Source organism: Mytilus californianus, unplaced genomic scaffold (assembly GCF_021869535.1).
Source record: "Mytilus californianus isolate M0D057914Y unplaced genomic scaffold, xbMytCali1.0.p SCAF_3, whole genome shotgun sequence".
NCBI lineage: Eukaryota > Metazoa > Mollusca > Bivalvia > Mytilida > Mytilidae > Mytilus > Mytilus californianus.
This window is the reverse complement of record NW_026262679.1, coordinates 6,795,978-6,820,000: the sequence shown is the minus strand read 5'-3', so window position 1 is coordinate 6,820,000 and position 24,023 is coordinate 6,795,978. Positions and strand designations below refer to the sequence as shown.

The 24,023-nt window shown below is 32.3% G+C and overlaps 1 long non-coding RNA gene across 1 annotated transcript; it reads right to left on the bottom strand.

The window, feature by feature from the left end:
• Nucleotides 1-354: 354 nt before the first annotated feature.
• Nucleotides 355-13,255, bottom strand: LOC127733896 (uncharacterized). The gene is made up of 3 exons (XR_007997274.1): nucleotides 13,200-13,255; nucleotides 3,595-3,715; nucleotides 355-478 (listed from the first exon to the last, which is right to left on the bottom strand). It is a non-coding gene; the product is annotated as an uncharacterized LOC127733896 (long non-coding RNA).
• Nucleotides 13,256-24,023: the final 10,768 nt, after the last annotated feature.

Here is a 24,023-nt window from a genome sequence, read left to right as displayed (position 1 = left end):
AGACTAGGGATTTCTCAAAGAATTCAAGTAGGAAAATAGGTGATGAGGTACGAGGTGAGATACCTTCCCTCTATAAAATATATATCAGTGACCGCTGTGGATAGTCAACTTGAAATTGATAGAAAATAGCAACTACAAGTTATTTTTTGTATATTTATGTTCATACAACAGAAAAACGCAAAAATAATTGAAATTAATAGAAAACAAAAATATAAGAGATTCTGGAAAAAAGGGGGAGTGCTAAAAATAAATTGTCCTGTCCCAAGTACCTAATAGGTAAATAGACTCCAAGAAAAAAAATGATAGTACCCTATTGCATAATTTTTTAACCAACAAAAAAATACTCACCACACATAATTATAGATGAGGTTCTTACCATACCCTTTGGTAACTACAAAGATAGCTGTTTCACTGTACACATTGCTTGCTCTTCAAGGTCATTGAATACTGTTCTGCTCTGTTCAGTTGTTCGGTTCCTCTAAAATATCAGATAAGTATAAAATATTTGAAAGGATGGAAACTTAAAACTTTATTTTATTTATAGTTCTTTATAAAATGTTTATTCAATCTAAGACATTCATATAAAAATAAGGAGATGTGGTATGATGAGACAACTGTCCACCAAAGTTCAAATGAAGTAGATGTAAGTCATTATACTGGCAACTGTACGGCCTTCAACAATGAGATAAACCTTAATCATATGGTCAGGTTTAAAAGGCCCTAAGACACTAAAAATATGAAACAATTCAATTGAGAAAACTAACAGCCTAATTTATAAACAGTTTACATAAAAACAAATATGACAAAAATGAACCAAGGACAACCACTGAACTTTCAGGCTCCTGACTTGTGACAGGCACATAAAGAATGAAATGTGTCGGGGTTAAACATGCATGTTTGTAAGTGTTCAACACTCTCCCTAACCTGGGACAGAGGTGTAACAGTACAACATCAAACTATAAAAATCAGTTGAAAAAGGCTTTAAATATATAAACCCATCAGATGGATTATTAAAGTAACAAATAGAAATACATCTAACAAAAACGGGTACTAATTCATCCCAAAAGCAAAAGGCACAAAGTACAGATCTAGAGTACTCGCAGTTACTGACAGCTAGTTCAAAGCCAATAACAACTAATAAAAAACATATCATAGGGAACATGTGTACTTAAGTTTCAAGTTCAACTTCATCAAAAACTACCTTGACCAAAAACTTGAACCTATTTAAAACTTTAACCTGAAGCAGGACAGACAGACGAACGAACAGACAGACGAACGAAAGAACTGACAGACGAACGAACCGACAGATGAACGAACAGACAGACAAACGAACGAACAGACTAATGAACGGACGAACGAACAGACCCACAGACCGAAAAACATTATGCCCATAAATGGGGCATAAAAATCATGTATCTAAGGCTAAAATATCAATCAGTTCACATCCAACATCCAATGGATTAAGGGTAAAGACGTCAATGATAGTCAGAGAAAAACATGACCTTGTGCAATGCCAAACTATAGGTATTGATAGATTGTAGAACCGTGAAAGTACATATGTGTAATATTTAATTAGTATGGTTTTAATTCATTGATGACAAAATCAATATTTACACCAATAAAAACAATATTCAAAGATTTATTTACAGTGTTGAATAGGTAACCTTTTAGAATAAGTTTATTTAAAGGATTGATAAGTGTAACCTGGATTTGTTTATGTTTTCTATTAAGTATACAAAAAATTCTCCTTTAATCAATGTTATTTCAATCAATTTCTAATATATTTATCTCAACAAGAATAACAACATATCCAACCAAATATTAATATTATTCTGTAAAACTTAAACCATAAAACATTTCTTTGCATGTAAATATCATTAAGTAAGATTAAGGTTATTGTTCTGTGACCTATTGGATGTAGATGTAGATGACTATAAATTATATAATACATGGCAAATATTTGTAAATACTGAATATCAGATCATAACTAAAGCAAAGAAACAGACAGATATTATTATGTTGAAAAGATATGTTATAATTTATATCTGATTAATCTTTTTAGCTACAAGTATCCAAAAGGTAAAAAAAACAGGGTTTGTAAAAGTTTTTTTGTTTGAAGTGCCAGAAAAAAATCAAAACATGGCAGAAAAAAACCCACTGACCTACCCGTATGAAATTATTAGGCGTATTACCCCTGGAAATAAGGCGTAAACCAGGCGGAAGTGGTACTTATGTGTCTAGATCCAGGCGTAAGGGAGCAGGAAACGTAAATTTGTAGTCCTTACGGGCGTAGAAAAAAGTGGCAAACCTGGCGTAAATTGAAATAAGCAAGGCGTAAATTTTCTTACGGGAGTAAAACTGTTGGTATGGCGTAAATCATAATACCCATAATGCTTTGTTTAAAGGATCATGGGAATTTTTTTCAAAATTTGGCTCTTTGATTTTAGTTTGCAAGAGTTGGACTTATGGCAGCTTCATATGTTCAGGGATAATTAGCTTGTTTTGTGCTTTTTGAAAGAATTTGAAATTGGAAATATGGAATCAAATTGATTAATAAAAATTGTGAAAAAATGGAAAGTAAAACATGGTAAATAATAATTATGTGAGTATAACCTAAGTTATTAAGTTTTAAGTTCTAACAGTAATTTTGAAATCCCAAAACCTTTAACCTTGGATAATAACATTAAAATCTTTTACATGAAGTTAAATTGCAGTATTATCATTATATTTTAAAGGACATTAATTTATAAAAAACTTAGTTAATTAAAATGCTTAAGTTTTATTTCAAGAAAAATTAATTGTCATAATTCTTATTTAAACTTTAAACTTATTTGAGCCAGTGGCAGTGACTGTCTAAAATGTATTTATTTATATATTAGCTTCTTCAATGGTTAATATTTCCACTTTTATGTCAAACAATGAGAAATTAAAGCAACAGTACAGAAGTTTGTATTAAATACACAAAAGAACACAGCTAGGGTAATACACTGATTTGAAATAAGTGTACTATTATGTAAGGATATTACGTCTGGTTTATTTATTGACCAGGCGTACTCATTTGCATATTACGCCTGGTTTTCTCTGGACCAGGCGTACTCATTTAAATATTACGCCTGGTTTCCGCCTCAGATACGCTTGGTTTCCGCCTGGTTTCCGCCTGGTTGACGCCTGGACATGCATTCTTTAAACACTGCAATGACGCCCGGATGAAGTATGATTTTTACGCCTGGTTTCCGTGTCTTATACGGGCGTCACAGTTCGTACAGGTAACCATCCTATTTTGATGTTACCCTTATCCTGAGTTAAAAATGGTAGGTCTTTCATTTCTGCGTGTCTTGTAATTTGAGAAATCTCCAGATAACTTTTGGTTAGAATGATAGCAAATTATGGAGTTAGCTCCCCTTATTTGTTAATTTCTAGCGATTTCAACCAAATTATATCTTGAATTACCAGAACAGGAAAAGGAAACGAATGTTATATTCGTGCATCATTATACATTTTGAACATAAATGAATGTAAACTTGAGTGGGTTTTTGTTTGTCATGTTTTCACCACTGCCTGATTCTTAGACAGATTGGCACTTAACTATTATACCTGTATACACTGGGTCTACCATTGTTGAAAGTCTATATAATGGAGTTGTAATAATGTCTGGCTATCCTAAATGCATTTGAATACAAAGTTAGACGACTGTAAGTTCATAGTACTCCAAGAACTGAAAAGAAACATTTAATATTAAAACAGGTCATCAAAATTTTCACATACCGGTAGACTAGAACAATCTACTTGCTGATGAGAGAGGTCAAACTCGCCGCAATACATTTGGATTTTCATTAATAAGTAAAATTACCCTAGAAATATTAATAAATATAAGGTTTTCAGATCCAGGATTTTGAAAAGGGGGGCCCATAAATGTAGCTCCATAAGGGGAAGGGCATCCCCTTAAATCAGCCTCTGCTTTTGCAAAAATTGTAAATTTGTAGACATGTACAGACATTTGGAAGAGTGTTTTACATCTCCAATATATAAACTAATGTGAAGAAACTGTAATAGTCACCATTTTGTTTCACATTCAACCTTATTCTGCATGAAAATTTTGTGAAATCTTTTTGATTCTATAAAAGTAATTTTCTAGAACTAAAAGCTTTCAAATCCCAAAGAGATCGCATTGAAGCAAATAATTATAACTTAGTAATACCTTAAACTCCTCATAAACCTCTGAACATATTTAGTGTACCAACAAAATTCTAAGGAAATAATCCATGTCTTTATTCAAGGAATTAAAGATCAAACTTATAATTTGGAGTCAAATTCTAACCTCTTGATCACATGATCATACAGGTAATAAATCTGTTCACTCACATCTCCTCACTTCACACTTGAGTAACTGGCTGTGTACAAAAATAATTTAACCTGACAAAGGTATTTCACCAAATTATGTAACAGAATTTTGTTCAGATAATAAAACATTCCCCTAAAGGGAAAAGTTTTAATATAAGTTGTACAACTTTGCCCCCAGCATAGCTATAAAAAACAATACAATAAGGGGTGTGTAACAGGACACTTTTTATGAAGATACACACTCTTTTTATGAATAAGTCACTGGTGCATTCATTGAGTTCACTTTTATCTTTTGTCACTTTATCCTTAAAGTACACCTTGTGACCTTAGTCATAAATTACCTTGATTTATAAATATAATTTATCAGGTTGGGAACAACCCTCCAAATGGGGGATATCCCTTAAATGAGGGACTGTTCCCCAGACAAGGGGTCATTTTGCTGTTGTAGAAAAGAAATTTAAGAAAATCTTAGCTTTTTTAACTTAAAAGTGGAAAAATTTATTATTTTTGGAATAACTTTTCGAAAAAAGCTAGCTAGGGGTCCACTTATTTTTAATAATTTAAAGAAGATATATAAGTCCATCAATATTACTTCCGGTTCCGGTTGAGGAACATGTGCCTTTTAATATTAGACAAACTATGATATACAATTCAGGTAAATATAGAAGGACAAAAGATTCATTTTTGAAATAGTTTAGGACGACAGATGACGGAACCAAGTGATGGCATAAGCTCATATGGGGCCCTTGGGGCCCCGGTGAGCTAAAAAGCAAAAGAATTCAATGAAGAAATAAAGAAATATTGCGAAAATCAATCAGATGTTAAATTCATTTTGAACAGTGACATAAGTGGTATTAACACGTCTATTTTTCAAGAGGATGGCATTCATTTTAATCAATCAGGCAAAAAATGCCTCTCAGAATCTTAAAAACACATTTGAACCCAGTATTTGGAATTAAACCTTTTAATGAGTACAAAACTTCTACAAGTAAAACACAAAATGGAAAATTTAGACATAACGACTCCTATGGTCGACAAAACAATGACAATCAGTCTTACAGGCAAAACTGCATGTACAATGAAAAGCAAAACCCCTATAACTATTATACCGGTAGTCAACAATATCATAACGCTAACAAAAAGTGAGATGAACCTACTTTTCAGTAGACTTATTGAACTAGCTTGCACGATAATTCAGCTATAGATTTAACTGAAAAGCTATATAGTACAGTACATTTAGCCATATACTTTAATTAAGGCCAATTAGAATAATAAGCATTTATTATAGTTGTTATTTTTATTTTTGTACAAAAATCACAATAGTATGTTTTCATTTTTTATTTACGTTGCTTGCAAATGTCATTAATCACATGTATATTTTAATATACACTCTTTAAAAGTATAGCACTATTACATACATATTGCTATCAATGTTTTATGATACATAAAATTAGCACACATCTCATGAAACAGAAAATTTAGATTTACTTCCCTTGTCCCATGTTTGAAACTCATTATTGTGTTTTAAGTTAAAAAGAAACTTATATATTTATATATTATTTTGATAACTAAATTAAAAAGAAAATATACACATTACACATATATATCAATGACTTATATGTCCCTGCAGACATTAACTAAAAAGATCTGTAAAGTAATAATAATGCATGCAGTTCTGCCAACTTTCAATAATGCAAATGCGTGAGATTTGGCCAAAATCGTAAAGATCAAAGAGAAAAAACAATAGATCAAAGGAAAATGCCGCCAAATAATCATGAAAATGTGTGTGTCTCACGCTAAATGCGTGAGACTTGGCAGCCCTGATAATGGAGTTATTTCCCTTTCCCCGTGTCCTTTGTAAATAGATTAGATTTTTGACTTACTATATGAATATTGCCTTTAGGGTACAAGGAAGTAATTATTTACATAGGCGACAATGGTAGCCTTTTTAGGTCCTGCGTTTTCCCTATCAAAGATCCATTGAAAAAAATGTTGAAATCTGAATTATCAACACCTTTGGGTGTAATTGAAAATGCAAAACACATATGGTGCCACAGCTTTTTTTATAGAAAAATGGCATTTTTTAAGGGTACTCAAGGGTTCCGGAATTTTGAAATAGTATAAATGAAGAACATGACTCCTTGCTAAATTTGGCACAGAAAATGTTTCTCGTCACAGAGAGTTTTCTCTAAATTTCTCGCTATTTCTACACCAATGGCCAACACTCATTTCTCACTATTTCAATTTTGATTTCTAATTACTAGGGCAGCAGAAAATAAATTTACTTCTACCTATTATCTTGGATGTGAAATCTAGGTGGCGCCAATCATCTTTATTTACTTCCTTTTAACCTATACAGACAAATATTGAAATAAAATCTGACAATCTTTACATTAGTCGATTACTATATACCCCTGCTGCTTGTAAGTTCAAATTTTTGGATTAAAGATACAATTGTTCACTATTTAAAATGACTTTCTTTACAGGTACCCCCCTTTGCAGAAAACATTACTTTTTACAGACTTTGGGCCATTGACCAGCTTATTTTGACTGTTTGGCTATGTTTAAAACGAGGTGTTTGATTAATTAAGTATGATTTAGGCCTATTAAAGATTTCAGGCTGATGATTTGATAACTGTGTCCAACTTATATGTCTTTATTGCGAATATATGAACATCATTGCATAAGAGTCAAAATATTTTATGAAATAGACTATAAAAATGTTAAAACTAAGAATTTATCATTGCTGTTATGTGTTTTATATGAATCGTGTGCAGAACATTCAATTTGACCATATTAAGGAAAAACATGTATAGCCTTTGATTTATTAACTAATTTTGATATTTTAGGGGCATTTTGGCACATTTTAAAAACAAAAATAAACAAATATTTTAAATGCAAAAAGAAACTATATGGGTGTTTTGTAGATTTAAAAAGGCTTTTGACAGTATCTGGAGATCAGCTCTCTTCTTAAAATTACAAGATAAAGAAATCAAAGGCAAATTTTATAACATACTGCATGACATGTACTCTAATACGTTATATTCATGTAAATATCAGAATATGTTTACTAAGCCTTTTCTTGCTAATCATGGAGTCAAACAAGGAGACAGTTTAAGTCCTACTTTATTTAATATATTTGTCGATGACATAGGAAAATACTTTGATACCAAATCAACTAGTGCAGTTAATTTACATGATCAAAAATTGAACCATTTATTGTATGCTGATGATTTGTTATTGATATCTGAATCTGCAACTGGTCTCCAGAACTGTCTTGATTATTTGCAAAAATATAGTGCTGAATGGAAACTGGATGTGAACTTCAAAAAAAACAAAAATTATAATTTTCTCTAAAAAAAAGTAAATAAAGAAACTTTCTACTTTTATTACAGTTCTAATGCAATCGAAATCTTTGATTATTATAAATACTTAGTTGATTTTCATAGCTCTGGAAAATTTATACAGGCAGTGTCAAGCCTCTCAGATAAAGCTAAAAAAGCATATTTTGCGTTGGTCTAAACTCCCATACAGCAGGCCTCTACATTATCATTTTTTCTAACTTGTCCCTTCAGACAAGTTGCAAGAAAATCAACTTGTCCAAACTCTTAATTCACTTGTCCGAATTCATAATTGAAAATCTTACATATTGATGATATGCACTAATATAACACTTGAGCTTTAATTGTATTTAATAAAGGGAGCATTTTGTTATGTTATATGAATTTGTTTGTAAGTACAATTAAAGAATACCACATCAAAATTCATTTATATATTTCAGACTGAAAGATTATTTGCAAGATTTACTCAATGTCACTATGATGTGTTGATCATTAAACCATTATCACTTCCCAAATCACTAGGTTCTACTATGGACCTATTCGTTCTGTAGTAGTGGTATGTCCCGTATGAAAATTTCAACAGGAGTTCAACTGGACTCTAGCTGGACTTGAGACGTATTCCAGTCTGACTTTGAAAAGTCCAGTCTGACATGAGCCATACACGTACTTTTTCTTATACTTGGGTTATTTGCCAGCCGGTATTTTCTTAAAAGTCCAACCGCACTTTTTGTAATGCTTACAAGAAAATAAACACGGCTGGACTTTGAGGAAATTTATTCCTTTCTGTAGAATGATCAGCAGGATTTTTGTCTTAGAAAATTTTACATTCATTTATGAGCAGGAATTTTGACTTAGAAAATTTTCATCAGCCAAATCTACCCTTACAGAAATAAAAAGTTTGCCACAATAGATTCTGTTCTTTGAAAGGAACAATTCTTTCAAAATGTAAAACAGTTAAAAATGAAAGTTTGCAAGTAATTAATAATAATCATAAAATATTTTTTTGCAATATACTTTTAGTTCAAACTATAAGATGTGATACTTTCCCTAGATTTTCAATTCCATTATGAAATATTTAACATAGACTCTTGATGGAAAGTTAAAATTTAATTTTGGTGACTTTTGTTTGAATTATATCCAAGTTAATATGTTTAATATACAGCAATTATTTAACATTTCTACTTTTTTCATAAAAAAAAAAACTAGCAACATCTGTTACAGGTCAAATTTATACATTTTCTAGTATATTTTTATTTAATTAGATGAATGCATAAAATTAATAATTATCATTCATTCTTAAACATCAATTAGAAACTTGAGCCATATAACAGTGATTTAATAGCAGTTAGTCTTGTAGAAATGTGCCATCTGTTTTCAATTAACCTCAGTCTGGACAGGTCACAGGAAGTACTATCTCCACAGAGATTGAGGCCATATGTGGGAGAAAACATTTTGAAATACATATTTCTGCAATTACTATCACTTTTATTAAAAATTTCACAATTAAACAAATTAATAATTGATTTTCTTTTTTTAATATATCACATATTCAAAATTAAGGCACATGCAATTAGTCATAAGAGGAACATTTAAAACAACTCCTTAACATGTTAAACAACCTCATGTATTGCAATACAACACAATTTGAATTTGGAATAAACAGGAAGATTTGTCTTCTTTCTTGAACAAAATGAGAATTTTATATCATTGGATGTAAAGCAAATGTTTGGAAGTAGCTCTATTCACATTAAATATAGAAGATGGATCCTTCTGACTGGCATCAATGACAATTTAGGAAGATTGCTGTTTGCATGTGTTTTTGATTGCATAATTCTGGTAAGTACAATAAATTGAATTCCACCATTTTGGTGATATTATCTGATATGCTCTTTTTATTCAACATATTAATAAAATAATTTCAATATTATAAATAGCTTAATTCTTATTTTTGAAGAGTAAAAAGAATAAAAAACCTACATCAAATATTTACATTTAAAGAGAGCACCTGTTCTACATATGAAAATATGGTTCCTCTACAAAGGGGGTTTAAAGATAAGTTAGATTAGATAAGATTCATGCAATAATTTTCATCTTGTCTGTTATGTCACTGTCACTTCCTGTTTTGAATTGTTGTGTAAAAAAATGTATTGTTATATTTTTATTCCCTCTGTATTAACATGATTAAGGAATGGTTATTATTTGAGTTGTTTTGAAAGTTTTTTGATTTCTACACTTTAAGTGATTTTCAAAGCCAACTTTATTTTATTTTTAGCCACTTTAAAATTATTTAGGCTATTTAATAACCACAAATTTTTAGAAGTTATCATTTAGCTTCTCAATTCCCCATTTCTTGGTTTTGCCAAGACAGTACAAAAAAGAAAAAGAAATAACCAGTATATATGCATAATGTCATCTGTTTTTTTTTTTCTATTTTCAGATTATAGCAAGGGATGCATGATGCAAATTAAATCAGAAGAATCAACTATCTGAAGAAAAACTGAGCAGTGGCGGATCCATGGGGAGGGTTCCAGGGGTTGGAACCCCCATTATTTTGACGATCAATGCATTAGAATGGGGACATATGGTTGGACCCACTCCCTCTATCCTGAGTTAGGAACCCCCCCCCCTTTTGAAAATAGCTGGATTCACCCCTGCTGAGATCATCTTTAAAAGTCAAACCGCACTTTTTGAAGTCCAGCTGGACTTTATAGAGTTCAGCTGGACTTTTTAAAGTTCAGCCGGACTTTGTAAAGTCCGGCTGAACTTTATAGAGTCTATATTTTTGCCAGAAATGCTGGCTGGATTTTTTTCAGACGTACTTTTATTAAAGTCCAGCTGGACTTTATGCACCGGACTCCTGCTAATTTAAATATTTCGAGCCGGTTTACGGCTAATTTCGCTGAAAGTCCAGCCGGGGTTTCTATTATAAGCAATTCAAAGAAAAGTCCAAATGAATATTATAAGTACGGTTCTCAGTACGGCTACAGTACGGCTACTGTCCGACTGGAGTACGTGTCATGTTTTTCATACGGGGGGTTAAACCAAGGATGTAAATACACTTGGCCACCTTGTATATAATTAAATCTTTTTAATTTTTTGATGATGGCAAAACAAGCTTTTATAATTTTATTTTGATTTTTATATACATTGATAAATGATAATGAAGTACATAAAACATTTCACTGAGAAAATCTGTCTTTTTAGATTTTAGTTAATTTTTACATCTTTTTAAACTTATTATTTTTATACATAGAATTTATCAAATAAAACCTTTTTTTTTTAATGTATTGTTTTGCATAAAAGCAAAATCAAATGAAACATACTTTAATTTAAAAATTTTAAGTTAAGGTAAAACTCCATATGACATGTATGAAGGTGCTCCTAATTCCAGGAGGCTTATACTAAGAAGAAGCATTACCATTGGTGTCTTCCCCCTTACTTATATTCCCCTGGTCATCCGCTGCCAGCATGTTCAAAATTATACTTCAATCAGAGACATATTATATGTCTCTGGTTCAATCAAAGAATATTTCTTTCATTTTGAATGATCAATAAAACAATCATTAAATTTTTTGGGAATGTATAAGTCTTGAATTTGATCTTTTTACATCTGACATCGATTTTTCACTTGTCCCATTGGACAAGTAGTATGATGAATCTACTTGCCCGACGCCTGTGTCCACTTGTCCGGGACAATCGGACAAACGGTAATGTCGAGCCCTGTACAGTGAAAACTTGTCTGTTAAAACTTGTCTCCAGCTTTTTAACTCAATGATAATTCCTATTTTAACTTATGGATCAGAAGTATGGATATCAGAATTCAAACCAAATTTTGAAGCTTTAGACAAAAGTTAATTTGAAAAAAAAACTTAATAGATATAGGAAGATGTGGTATGAGTGCCAATGAGACAACTCTCCATCCAAGTAACAATTTATAAAAGTAAACCATTATAGGTCAAGTTACGGCCTTTTACATGGAGCCTTGGCTCATACCGAACAGCAAGCTATAAAGGGCCCCAAAAATTACTAGTGTAAAACCATTCAAACGGGAAAACCAACGGTCTAATCTATATAAAAACGAGAAACGAGAAACATGTATGAACTACATAAACAGACTCCATATTTAAAAACATACTTGGGGTTCATGGAAAGTCTTCCAATCTAGCAGTGCGGTGCGAATTGGGTACATTACCTATTAGCATTAAATGTTATCACCTTATGTATAAATACTATGTGCGTCTCAGTGATATTGGTGAACAGTCTGGTGGTCCACATGAAATTCTCAAGGCTGCTTTTGAAGTGGACAAAACTCTAACAAGTAGAGAAAATTCATGGTCTAATAAATTATCTGAGTTATCAAAATATATTGGAATATATCCCTAAACAAGCATTGTAATATTAATTTCAAACAGAAACCAGAAGATTTCTACAAAAACAAAATTATATTTGAACTATCTATAATAAAAGATGGAAACTGTGGTAAACTTTTATTTTTTAGTAAAATTTATACTAAATTTAAACAAGAATATCTAAACTATAATGTTCCTAAATATCTCAGAAAAAGGTCCCTAAATTAAGAATAAGTGCACACTCATTAGCAATAGAAACTGGTAGGTATGCAAGACCAATAATACCCTCTAATGAGAGATTTTGTAAATTTTGCACAGGACAAATTGAAAATGAGATACATTTCTTGATTAATTGTTCTCAATATAACAAAATTAGATCTAAATATAAAATCAATGAAATAAATTCAAATAATTCGAATGAAAATTTTATCAAAATTTTAAATCCCAATTCTAAAAAAGAACTAAAACCAATTTGTATGTATATTGAAGAAGCTCTTGATTTGAAAGACCACCATATGCATACTGTTTCATCAGATCTTTTATAGTATACGCTTGTGAATATACACATATATCTTATATACAGATTACTGTGTTTTTAAGTAAAATTATGAAAACTTAGAATAATCATGATGTATATGTGTATGGTATCATGAAGAATTCTGAATGTTATGGTATCCCTAGACCATATCTAGAATTGACCTATGACTTGTTGTTACATTGATCTTTATTTCATTTATAGTAGATGTTATTGTTGAATATATTATTGTCTGTACTTGGATCTCGCCTCTATTGTGCTCTTTCCAATAAAATTTTGAATTGAATTGAATTGAATATTACAAAATTCTTGGACATGTTTTGACCATATAATACCAGATAGATGTATAGTTCTTTGGGAAAATATTCTTCAAATAATATAAATATGTGCCCTTTTGTACTAAGAAGTGGTTTTTACAAAAAAATATTTTTTTATCACTTGAAATGTACCCCTCATAAAAGGGATAGTCATTACATTGAGGGGTTGTTCCCAACCTGTTTATATGAAATGTGTTCATAAGAATTGTATTTATAAAAAGCTAACTATGTACCAAAATGCTGAAATTAAATAATGTGTCAACGAAGTTACTGACTACAAGAGTACTTTAACGATAAAATATTTCCATGTACAAACCTCTGCCAGGGACGTAAAATGAACAAAAATTGTATGTCACGTGATCAATATGTGGGTCTACTCGAAAAGAATAGTAAGCTGGTTCTCGGCTGACTACTACACTTTGTTCATAGTTTGAGTGTAGCGTAATACAAGCGGATTCCAGTTTAAAAGAATAGAATAGAATAGAATCACAGGCACTTGTCTCAGAATTTTTTCCGCTTACATACCTTAATACAGAGACATATAATACTATATGTCTCTGCTTAATATAACGTTATATTAAGGTATATAGGAAATTTTTTTTCTGAGACAATTTAAGTACCTGTGAATAGAATAGATTTTTATTTCCCAAATTATAGAGCCCATAAAAAGCATAAAATCATTTGCAATTTGTTTGCACGTTTTTATGCTTTTTTCTTGGTGTGGAGGGGTAAATATAAATTCAGGGGCGTAGGAGCCGGTAAAGGGTACCATACCAATTAAAGTGAGGGACAAAACTACTATAAGCCCCTCTCCCATTTTGTCAATTTGTTTTTAAATATTAAGTGACTACGAAAGAGGACATTGGCTTATTTCTAGACTATTAGACTATTATGATATAAAATATGGATTACATGTAAAGGTCTTTTTTTTGCTTGCCACTTTAAGAAATCCCCCCTTTTTCTCAACTTTTCTACTCCTACTTCACTGATATGTATAAAAGGAATAAGTAAAAATTTTACTCGCACATAGCTGATAGAATTGAGAAGCGCTAGTGTTAACGCAAAATCCCTAATTTATTAAGGACTAAATATCTCCAAACATCGTGATACATAAACCAGTACGCATTTTTTTTATTTGTTTTTTTTGTGTTTAATCTTTTTCATTATGGTGCAATCGTCTCAAATTTGTATAATTTTCTAATTAAAAACGTCGTACAAGTCAGATACAAAACAAAATTAACAAAATAAAATGGATGGTAACAACCAGCCGTTTAGTTTTTCTGCACTTGTAGTCCGGTCAATTAAGGTCCTCAGAAAAAGTATACGACAACGGTTGTTACCAGCCAGTTTTTTTTTTTGTTACCTTTGTTCTATATCTAATACTAAAACCTAAAACCATCCCAGAGTCTCCAAGAACCTGCATTGTACTCTTGTAAACTATGCATATGATATTAGCCAAAGCATTTTTAAGTACATGCATGTCTTTGTAAGAATCATGCAGTGGGTGATACATGATAATGTCACTAAATTCCTTTTTTTGGTCCTAAATTATAATGAGAACACATGTAGCTAGATGAGTAAAATTCATTATTTTCCCTGTATGTGCATTGCCATGGCAACAGCTACACAACATTTTGCCTGAATTATAAGTTATTAAAGTACCATGGAAGTAAAGTTCATCAATTAAAACAGTATGGATTTTAACAAAGTTGACTAAAACACAAAACACCACACAATTCAAAAATGTTAAAAATTCAAATTTACCTATAGTTTATTTCCATAGCAGCTAGCTATTTATAAATAAATTCAAATTTTATAATAAAAAACTTCAAAATCGCAAAAGGATCTTCCCAGATGTAAAAAAAAATAGACTAAGTGCATGTATCTCTGACTTTAGTTTAGGGAATCCCACTGAAAAGTTGAAGTCTTTGTAAACACTTACAGTAGTGTAAATATATGGCAAGAAATGAACCAAAAAATTATTACTTTAAAAATTTCCAGATTTATAATGAGATTGATTACAAGTATGTTGTTATACAGAAAAGACATAAAGACATATTGAGGGTGGGTCATAAATATCAAGGATATATATGTTAAATGAGGAGCAGTTATTTTCTTTTGCTAAAATTAATGCTCTTAGGTCTGATATTATTTCACCTTAAGATAACCAAACTTTGTTTGCTGCTTCTATAAATAAGAGGGCGCATTACGTTTGATGGCATTTGGGAATTATCATTTTTTAAGGTTTGCGCGCAGCTTTTGATTTCATTTGCGCGCATTTATTTTACAGGTAACAGTGGTAAAAATAAAGATGATTCATAATAAATATGACTTAAGTTATTTTGAAATTTGAACATATTTGTAAATTTAAATCATATATTTATACATAATGAATTCTAAAAAAAATAAAAAAACTGATCATTGCTCAAGACATACATAGAAACAAATCAGGGGAACACGTCATTAGCGTACGACGGATTTACTCTCCGTATCCACAGAACACATAAGTCAGGGATATTTTATGGAGATGCATATACAATTGCGGAGGTATTTCACCAGATTCCATTTCCCTCCAAGTCTTTAGACATTCAGGCGTGCTAGAACGTTCCGGAATCATTCCATGCTCACTGCAATGAACAATTTTATTCAAATGTGTTTTCTTAAAGTCTTCCAATATTTAGCACGTTAGTTACGATATGTAATTTTATATAATCAGTACTTTTAATCATTAGATTTGCTATGTTTTTACATTTCTATCTATATCTTATTTCCAGGACTAGTGCTTGTGCATAAAATAACAGACTTATCCTGCTCCAAAGCAGAGGCGGATTTCGAGGGGGGCTATGGGGGTCCGGGCCCCCCTTTTCTGGGAAAAAATTTGGTTGATTATATAGGGAATCACTGAAGCATGACCGGAGCGGGCCCCCTCTTAGGCAGTCAGTGCCCCCCCCCCTTTCCACTTATGAAAATTTCTGGATCCGCCAATGCAAAGTCACAGTCAAATACATATAATCTACATGTATTTACCTGAGTTTACCTGTAAAAACATGCGCGCAAACGTATTGAAAACTTGCGCGCAAATGTTATGGTAATGTGCGCAAATGTAATGCACCGAAATAAGATACTTTTCCAATGTATTTGTTATAAATTATAGCGAATAGGTATTTTAGAAAGTTGATCAATACCAGAATGGAAAAGATACGAAATGAATGATGAAAATGAACCCACTTTAGGCAGTTAATTTTCTCGTTTGAATTGTTTTGCATTTGTCAATTCGGGGCCTTTTATAGCTGAGTATGTGGTATGGGCTTTGCTCATTGTTGAAGGCTGTACGGTGCCCTATAGTTGTTAATTTCTGTGTCATTTGGTCTCTTGTGGAGAGTTGTCTCATTGGCAATCATACCACACCTTCTTTTTTATATATATTTAGAGCAAGCATAAAGATTGCAATTAGTTAAGTTTTGAACAGTAAAATTCATTGTTTACAAAGTAAATTATTTTGTACTAATATACTGCCTAATATCCTAATAATGTATCAGGCCTGGGTATTGTAAGGAAGGCTTCCTGCAAGAGTGGTTTCTTGGCTTTTAGAGAATTACTGTTCCATTTTTATAATAAAACAAAAGGAAGGTTCCTGTAATAATATCGATTGGATTTATATTTAAACAACATGTGATCATTTATTTTCAAATCACCATTCAATGACATGACTAAACTTTCATAAAAGGGGGACGTTTTGGCTTCGACAAATGGAACGTTTGGGAATTCACAAAAAAGCAAGGCGCTGCTGTTTATTGACGTCTACATATGGACACGTTTTGGTTTTTTTTTATTTTTTTTAATTTTATTTTTTTTTAGGGGGGTGGACATGTTTCTGAGTGTTACATACACAATACTACTTACTTGGGAGCACACAATATGCACTTCAAAAATACATGTCATGTAAAATTGAGAACGGAAATGTTGAATGTGTCAAAGAGACAACAACCCAACCAAAGAGCAGAATACAGCCCAAGGACACCAATGAGTTTTCAACACAGCGAGAAAATCCCACAGCCGGAGGCGGGCTTCAGCTATAGTTTATACATAATACGAAGCGAAAAGGCAATACAAAGTTTATATGCAACCATATATATGTATTTTAACCAAAATATCTTCACTACATGTTTTTTTCAATATATATTTATCAGGGTTGTTGAGATCATATTTTTCGAAGTGTTGCTTCATGCAGACTAATACATGTAGCAATATATGGATGATGGTGATGTTGTATTGACAAAGTTGCATAGACGTATTAGGGTCAATAGGCTATTCCAGAAATAGTTGACCCCCAGACAATTTTTTTATTCTCAAACCCATGGAAGATGCTAGATTTCCAGATGTTTTTAGTTTTGATACAAAAATTTGGTTAGACAAAAGGGTGCAAATCCAGTACTTTTTGCAAAATCTGTATAAAAGAAATATGAATGAATCGGTAACAGAGTATCAGTCGAGAGCAGAAACCGGTACACATGCGCTAACAAGGTTATTGCAAATCAATGAACCCAGAACAAACACCAGAGTCATGAAAATAAAAATGTATAAGGTGCAAAGCATAACGTACAAATAAGGAACAAATAGGTAACGAATACGTAACAGGGTATCAGTTGAAAATGGCCATTGTTATATCATAGTTCGTTTCTGTGTGTGTTACATTTTTAATGTTGTGTTTTTGTTGTGACGTTGTTCTCCTCTTATATTTGATGCGTTTCCCTCAGTTTTAGTATGTAACCCGGATTTGTTTTTATCTCTATCGAGTTATGAGTTTCGAACGGCGGTATACTACTGTTGCCTTTATTGAGCGCACAAACTGGTACATATGCACTAATAGGGTTTGTTTAACTCAACTTAACTAGAACTAACACCAGAGACAAGAAAATATAAGAAAAGAAAGCATTCAAATAGTGCAAAGGATAACAAGCAAATAAGGAACAACTAAGTAACGAATAAGTAACAGGATCACAGTCCAGCGCAAAAAACGGGTACATACGCGCTAATAGGGTAATTTCATCACTGCGAACCAATAACTAACACTAGAGACAAGAAAATAAAAGAGAATAAATCATTTAAAAGGTTTAACGTATAACAAATTTAGGAACGCATAAGTAGCGAATAAGTAAAAGGGTATCAGTCGAGCGCAAACACAGGTACATACGAGCTTATAGATTTATTTCACCTCTACCATCCAATTAACACAAGAGACAAGAATAGAAAACAAAAAAAAGCATTAAAAGATGCAACGTATGAAAATTGAATGAGGAACAAATAAGTAGCAAATTAGTAACAGGGTATCAGTCCAGCACGGAAACGGGTACACACGCGCTTAAAGGGTAATTTCACCTCTACGAACCAAGAACTAACATCAGAAACACAAAATTAAAGCAGTAAAAAAGTGTTACGTATAAATAGCGAATACATAACAGGGTATCAGTCGAGTGAAAAAAACGGGTACCTACGCGCTAAAAGAGTAATTTTACCTCTACAAACCAAGAACTTTCATCAGATAATAAAGCATAAAAAGGGAGAAACATATTAAAATCGAACAAGGAACGAATAAGTATCAGGAATAAGTAACGTTTTGTTAACGAATAAGGAATAAGAAATAAGTAACGAATAAAGATCAGGAACAAGTAACGATTTGGTAACGAATAAGGAATAAGGATTACGTAACGAATAGGCACCGAATAAGGAATAAGGAATAAGTAACGAATAGGTAACGAATAAGGAATACAGAACAAGTAGCGAATAGATAACGAAAAGGAATGAGGAATAGGTAACGAATACGGAATAAAGAATAAGTAACGAATAAGGAATAAGGAATGAGTAACCAACTTTGCGACTTTGTAATTTTGTTATGTATTTTCTAACCATGACAAGAATAGTAGAATGGAATTGTGTTTGTTATGGTGTTATTATTTGTATATTCTAACCATGTTGGTTTTTCTTCTAGATCAAAACTGTGTATAAACAAAATAAATCCTGTGCATATAGTTGCTTTAAACATAAAATCATATGAATGATTTTTTTATCTTAACTTTTACATACATATAGTAAAAAAATAAAATGCAGGGCGCAGCTTGATACGACCGCAGAGGTCGAACCCTGAACAGTTGGGGCAAGTATGGACACAACATTCAAGCTTGATACAGCTCTGAATTTGGATTGTGGATTAATCATTAGAGACAAAATGATATAAGAGAATAAAGCATTAAAAAGGTTCTACGTATTAAAATTAAAAAAGGAACGAAAAAGTAGCGAATAATTAACAGAGTGTCAGTCGAGCGCGAAAACGGGTACATACGTGTTAAAAGGGTAATTTCGCCTCTAACCAAGAAATAACACAGAAGACAAGAAAAGAAAAGAAAAGAAAATAAAAGAAAGCACTTAAAAGGTTCAACGTATAAAAATCGAATAAGGAACGAAGGAGTAGCGCATAAGTAACAGGGAATCAGTCGAGCGCGAAAACAGGTACACACGGGCTAATAGAATAATTTCACCTCTACCAACCAATAACCAACATAACAGAAAAAAAAGGAAGCATTAAAATGGTGAAAAGTATTAAATTTTTAAAAGCGAATAATGAAAGAATAAGTAACAGGGTATCAGTCCAGCGCAACAACGAGTACATACGCGGTAAACGAGTAATTTAACCTCTAAGAACCACGAACTTACACAAGTTAGAGGTTTAGCTAGATATAAAACCAGGATCAATCCACCAGTTTCTACATAAGGAAATGCCTGTACCAAGTCAGGAATGTGACAGTTGTTATCCATTCATTCGTTTGATGTGTTCAAGTTTTTGATTTTGCCATTTGATAAGGGACTTTCCGTTTTGAATTTTCCCCGGAATTCGGTATTTTTGTGATTTTACTTTTTTTTACACCAGAGACAAATAATTAAAAGAAAAGAAAGCATTAAAAAGATGAAACATAAAAAAAGAATAAGTATCAGGATATCAGTCCAGAGAGAAGACGGGTACACACGTGCTAATGAAGCAGTATTGTTTACCTCTACCAAGCAAGAATTAAAACCAGAAGACAAGAAAATAAACCATTAAAAAGGTGCAACGTATACAAATCGAATAAGGAACACATAAGTTGCAAATATATAACAGGGTTTCAGTGGAGCACAGAAACTGGTAGATATGCGCTTACAGGGTTAATTCAACTCCACTTAACTAGAACTAACACCAAAGACAAGAATATAACAGAATAGAACGCATTAAAAGGGTCAAATGTATTAAAACCAAATAAGGAACAAATTAGTAACGAATAAATAACAGGGTATCACTCCAGCGAAAAAAAAAAGTGACACACGCGCTTAAAGGGTAATTTCACCTCTACGAACCACGAAATAACACCAGGGACAACAAAAAAAGAAAGTATTGAAAAGATGCAACGTATAAAAAGCAAAAAATGAATGAATAAGTAATAGGGTATCAGTCGAGCGCAGAAATGGGTACATACGCAGTAATAGGGTAGCTTTACCACTACTGACCAAGAACTAACACCAGAAACAAGAAAATAAAAAAGAATGAAGCATTTAAAAAGGTTCAACGTATAAAAACGAATAAGGAACGAATAAGTAGAGAATAAGTAACAGGGTATCAGTCGAGCGCAAAAACAGGTACATACGCGCTTATCAGGTAATTTCATCTGTACCATCCAAGAACTAACACAAGAGACAAGAAAGGAAAGAAAAGGAAAGAAAAGGAAAGAAAAGAAATCATTAGAGGTGTAACGTATAAAAATTGAATAAGGAACACATAAGTACCGAAAAAGTAACAGGGTATCAGTCCAGCGCGAAACCGATTACATACGCGCTAATAGAGTAGTTTAATTTCTACCAAGCAAGAATTAAAAACAGAGACAAGAAAATGAAGCATTAGAAAGGTGCAACGTATGATGATCGAATGAGGAACAAGTAAGTTGCGAATAAGTAACAGGGTAGCAGTTGAGCGCAGAAACGGGTACATACGCGATAATAAGGTAATTTCGACTTAACGATTCAAGAACTAACACCAGAGACATGAAAAGAACAGAACAGAAATCATTCAAAAGTTCCAACGTATAAAAAGATAATAAGGAAAAAATAAGTAGCGAATAATGAACAGGGTATAAGTCACGCGCAGAAACTGGTACATACGCGCTAACAGGTTTAATTTCACTCAAATAACTAGAACTATCACCAGAGACAAGAAAATAAAATTAAAAAAAGCATTAAAAGGTGCAACGTATCAGATGCAAATAAGGAACGAATAAGTAGCGAATAAATAGCGAGGTATCAGTCGAACGCAAAAACGGGTACATACGTGATAATACGATAATTTCACCTCTACCAACCAAAAACTAACACAAGAGACAAGAATATAAAATAAAAGGTAAGCATTAAAAAGGTTCAACGTATAAAAATCGAATAAAGAACAAATAAGTAGCGAATAAGTAACAGGGTATCAGTCCAGCGCGGAAAAGGATTTACCCGCGCTTAAAGGGTAATTTCACCTCTTCGAACCAAGAACTAACACCAGAAACACAAAAATAAAGCAGTAAAAAGGTGTAACGTATAAAAAGCGAATACATAACAGGGTATCAGTCGAGTGCAAAAAACGGGTACCTACGCGCTAAAAGAGTAATTTTACCTCTACAAACCAAAAACTTTTACCAGACAATAAAGCATAAAAAGGGAGAAACATATTAAAATCGTACAAGGAACGAATAAGTTTCAGGAATAAGTAACGATTTGTTAACGAATAAGGAATAAGAAATAAGTAACGAATAAAGATCAGGAACAAGTAACGATTTGGTAACGAATAAGGAATAAGGATTACGTAACGAATAGGCACCGAATAAGGAATAAGGAATAAGTAACGAATAGATAACGAAAAGGAATGAGGAATAGGTAACGAATAAGGAATAAAGAATAAGTAACGAATAAGGAATAAGGAATGAGTAACCAACTTTGCGACCTTGTAATTTTGTTATGTATTTTCTAACCATGACAAGAATAGTAGAATGGAATTGTGTTTGTTATGGTGTTATTATTTGTATATTCTAACCATGTTGGTTTTTCTTCTAGATCAAAACTGTGTATAAACAAAATAAATCCTGTGCATATAGTTGCTTTAAACATAAAATCATATAAATGATTTTTTTATCTTAACTTTTACATACATATAGTAAAAAAATAAAATGCTCCGCAGGGCGCAGCTTGATACGACCGCAGAGGTCGAACCCTGAACAGTTGGGGCAAGTATGGACACAACATTCAAGCTTGATACAGCTCTGAATTTGGATTGTGGATTAATCATTAGAGACAAAATGATATAAGAGAATAAAGCATTAAAAAGGTTCTACGTATTAAAATTAAAAAAGGAACGAAAAAGTAGCGAATAATTAACAGAGTGTCAGTCGAGCGCGAAAACGGGTACATACGTGTTAAAAGGGTAATTTCGCCTCTAACCAAGAAATAACACAGAAGACAAGAAAAGAAAAGAAAAGAAAATAAAAGAAAGCACTTAAAAGGTTCAACGTATAAAAATCGAATAAGGAACGAAGGAGTAGCGCATAAGTAACAGGGAACCAGTCGAGCGCGAAAACAGGTACACACGGGCTAATAGAATAATTTCACCTCTACCAACCAATAACCAACATAACAGAAAAAAAGGAAGCATTAAAATGGTGAAAAGTATTAAATTTTTAAAAGCGAATAATGAAAGAATAAGTAACAGGGTATCAGTCCAGCGCAACAACGAGTACATACGCGGTAAACGAGTAATTTAACCTCTAAGAACCACGAACTTACACAAGTTAGAGGTTTAGCTAGATATAAAACCAGGATCAATCCACCAGTTTCTACATAAGGAAATGCCTGTACCAAGTCAGGAATGTGACAGACGTTATCCATTCATTCGTTTGATGTGTTCAAGTTTTTGATTTTGCCATTTGATAAGGGACTTTCCGTTTTGAATTTTCCCCGGAATTCGGTATTTTTGTGATTTTACTTTTTTTTACACCAGAGACAAATAATTAAAAGAAAAGAAAGCATTAAAAAGATGAAACATAAAAAAAGAATAAGTATCAGGATATCAGTCCAGAGAGAAGACGGGTAAACACGTGCTAATGAAGCAGTATTGTTTACCTCTACCAAGCAAGAATTAAAACCAGAAGACAAGAAAATAAACCATTAAAAAGGTGCAACGTATACAAATCGAATAAGGAACACATAAGTTGCAAATATATAACAGGGTTTCAGTGGAGCACAGAAACTGGTAGATATGCGCTTACAGGGTTAATTCAACTCCACTTAACTAGAACTAACACCAAAGACAAGAATATAACAGAATAGAACGCATTAAAAGGGTCAAATGTATTAAAACCAAATAAGGAACAAATTAGTAACGAATAAATAACAGGGTATCACTCCAGCGAAAAAAAAAGTGACACACGCCCTTAAAGGGTAATTTCACCTCTACGAACCACGAAATAACACCAGGGACAACAAAAAAAGAAAGTATTGAAAAGATGCAACGTATAAAAAGCAAAAAATGAATGAATAAGTAATAGGGTATCAGTCGAGCGCAGAAATGGGTACATACGCAGTAATAGGGTAGCTTTACCACTACTGACCAAGAATTAACACCAGAAACAAGAAAATAAAAAAGAATAAAGCATTTAAAAAGGTTCAACGTATAAAAACGAATAAGGAACGAATAAGTAGAGAATAAGTAACAGGGTATCAGTCGAGCGCAAAAACAGGTACATACGCGCTTATCAGGTAATTTCATCTGTACCATCCAAGAACTAACACAAGAGACAAGAAAGGAAAGAAAAGGAAAGAAAAGGAAAGAAAAGGAAAGAAAAGGAAAGAAAAGAAATCATTAGAGGTGTAACGTAAAAAAATTGAATAAGGAACACATAAGTACCGAAAAAGTAACAGGGTATCAGTCCAGCGCGAAACCGATTACATACGCGCTAATAGAGTAGTTTAATTTCTACCAAGCAAGAATTAAAAACAGAGACAAGAAAATGAAGCATTAGAAAGGTGCAACGTATGATGATCGAATGAGGAACAAGTAAGTTGCGAATAAGTAACAGGGTAGCAG